The 3100-nt window shown below is 43.5% G+C and overlaps 1 pseudogene; it reads right to left on the bottom strand.

Annotated features, from left to right (window-relative positions):
- Nucleotides 1-424: 424 nt before the first annotated feature.
- LOC130596352 (inositol 1,4,5-trisphosphate receptor-interacting protein-like 1) lies at nucleotides 425-1417 on the bottom strand (annotated as a pseudogene).
- Between the last annotated feature and the right edge of the window lie 1683 nt (nucleotides 1418-3100).

Raw genomic sequence — 3100 nt, 5'->3', positions numbered from 1 at the left:
CCCACCACCACTCACTGGGAGTGAGTGAACAAGTTGCCAGACTGGGTTTAAACCACAACAACTATTCATTAAATGCTTTAAATGAACATGATAATGAAACTTTTCCTTTTTAACAGAATGAAGAAAACAGATTTTGAAATGTTAATTTTTATGGTAACTCATTACAGGTGGTTTGTTTTTAACCCAGCTCTTATCGTAACCTAGAGAACATAATGCTGTGCCAGATACTAACAAGACTCAAGAACACTGAGTTTCCCACCTATTGGTACAGAGATGCAATGCAGCTTTTGGATAATTAGAACAACAATCTACTTGTATCACTTATTAAATAATACTGTTATTTATTTCTCTCTTGTATGAGATGGTCTTCATCTGTTCTCGGCTGTGAACCCCGCAAACACAGCTCTATGCATGAGGACCACTTTCAGTGCCTGTAGAAGAAGAGCTGTGTTGTAAGCTGATCTTGCAGTTCTTCAACCTCACACATTGCCTGCTTGTGTGAAGCTGGATCCTGTGCCAGATGCTGGAAGAGGCAGAGTGGCTTGGCTCTTTGTAAGGCTGGTGGGCAAGATGATCTCCTCAGGAGTATTCTCCTTATCAAATAAGTAGTTGAGGCATTTCTCTCCAAGAAGCAGCGCAGGTACCGCATAATGTCACCCAGTCCTGCGCCAGCCTGACAGGTGTGGTGGTCAGGAGGTGCATTACCACTGTCTTCAAGATATAGCTGGAAAAGCCTGTGCCCATCAGCATGCGGGTGCAGAGTTGCAGGCAGTTGAGCAAGTTTTCGTCTGGGGTCTGTTTGAACATCCACCAGAATAACTTCACCTCTGCCACAGTGCAGCTCAATATCCATGCTGTGCTTGGTGTGAAAATAGCCCCTCTAGGCTGGCTGCTCATGAAGATGTCTGAGTCACCTTGCTGCACACCAAACATCATCTCAATGAGCAGGGCTCTTCTAGAGACACCTGTAATTGGCACTTTGCAGAAGGAGCAGGCTGGAAGGCAGCACATTCAAAAGGTAGTAACATAAACATAAAGGACACACATTCTCCTTGCTTTCCCTCACCAAATTCTGGAACCAGTAGGAAGTTTTCTGCACATCTAGATAGGAGCTGGTGCAGAGGGTGGGTAGGAGACTGGGCAGCTGATTCTTCCTCAGCTCCTCCTGGGGGTCATAGAAGAAGCAGAGCATGTGCCTCACCGTCTCTTCTATAGTGCATGTGCACTCCAGCTCCACACGGACACAGGACTCATTTGCCATGGTGCACAGCTGCAGGCAGAAGGTATGCCCACGGAGGGGCTTCAGGCACACAAGCAGGTAGCAGACAGTGTCATCCTCCTGGGGGACTCCAGCAATCAATGGTGCTGCCCACCCCAGTGGCTGGTCTTGCATGTTACACATGAGATTTGTCGGCATCTTTGCACAGGGGAAAGCTCCCAGAGGGAATGGACTCTCTTGAACAGGGAAGGTGGTCACTGTCGAGGTATATCGTTCAGGTTTAGAAACCTGTATCTGTATCACTTACTAAACAACTGTGTACTTTGGCAAATAAATTTAATTTTCATGTAGTTCAAACAGAGTTCTTTTCCTAAACTGCCTCAGAATAAGCATTTTCAAGAGATGCAGGTGTTTCCAGAAAACAAAGTAGGTGCAGTAAAGAATGGCAAACATTACTCTAGATAAACTCAGAATAGTAAAAAAAAAAAGAGAAGCACTGTTTGATTGGTAGCAAAATTTCAGATTTCAATTCTACTGGAGCATTTCTTCAGATATAGAGCTTACATTCAAAATATCCCTATACACACAGACCACCTCCATCAAAATTCTTGTGAAAACCCTGCTGCAAAACATAAATGTAAACAATAGAAACAGTGCAGATTGGGTGTGATAACTTTCAGATGATGCACAACACAAAAATGGAGCATTGCCAGCCCTGTTATTTGAGGAGTGCTGCTCTGGGCACCTGTGGGGAGCATCTTCTGGCTAAGGTGAGAAATGAGGGAGGTGAGTGCAGGTCAACGATAGCATTGTATATGCAAGTGGACTGCTGGATGCAGCAAACATGAACTCTCTTATTGCTCATAACTTTTTAGTGATGGGGGAAACAAAAACACTGTTGCTGTCTTTCAAGTTGAATATAAAGCACAGCAGAGAAATCTATTTTAGGAATACCAAGAAACCCCACAGCATTTTAGGAAGATGATCAGAAGAAGAAAATACCTGTAAAAAAAAGACGTGTTAGGTTTCTGTATTACAGCAGCCCAACTGTTGAAGATCACAGTGAATATATCCACAGAGGACTGTATCTTAGATGCTGCTAAGCAGCATCACAATCTTAATCCTTGTAACAGCATTTGAAACTGGAATTGCCTCTGCAACTTGAAGGAGAGCTTTCTTTCTTCTCACCTTCTCAGCTCATTTTCATTCAAAGTGGTGGAGGCTGTGAATTTTATGACTTCCTCCTGAAATGAGCCTTTGAGCTGTGTTCTCCAGACTATTGCCAGTGTGATAAAACATCAGCAGAGGTGAGCTGTCATGCTGGATGATGACTACTGACTGATAACCTGTTCACAGACAGAGTATCCTCCAGTTGGTTTATCCCAGCCTGTGCTAATTAAAACTAAAGGTCTGGCAACAGCAAGTACGAAAAAGACAAATACAAGATTTTGCACAAGTTAATTTCAAACTGAATTTGCATGAGAAGGGTATGAACACCTGAGCTATTTCAATATGCAGATCCTTTTGGGAGTTCAGCAGAGCTGGAAATTAATGTTTTAATACATTTAGAAGGTAATGCAAAAAATACACACCTGACATATTACACTGGTAGCTCTCAAGTGTCTTCATTCATGGTCCCACTTCTGACACAATTTCCCCCTTGTTTCCATCTCTAGGCTCATGACACTCTCCAACCTGATCTTGAACACTCCTGGGGTTTGGGCAGCTACAGCTTCTCTGGGAAACCTGTGCCAGTGTTTCACCGCCCTCACAAGGAAGAACTTTTTTCTAACATCGAACTTAAATCACCTCTTTTTCAGTTTAAAGCCATTCCCCCTTGTCCTATCTCTCCCTGCTCATGTCAAAAGTCCCTCTCCTGCT

Source organism: Pezoporus wallicus, unplaced genomic scaffold (genome assembly GCF_028554395.1).
Source record: "Pezoporus wallicus isolate ANWC-B61680 ecotype Strahan unplaced genomic scaffold, APGP_CSIRO_Pwel_v1 contig_7227, whole genome shotgun sequence".
Taxonomy (NCBI): domain Eukaryota; kingdom Metazoa; phylum Chordata; class Aves; order Psittaciformes; family Psittacidae; genus Pezoporus; species Pezoporus wallicus.
Note: the sequence above shows the minus strand (reverse complement) of the source record. Positions and strands in the feature narration are given on the sequence as shown.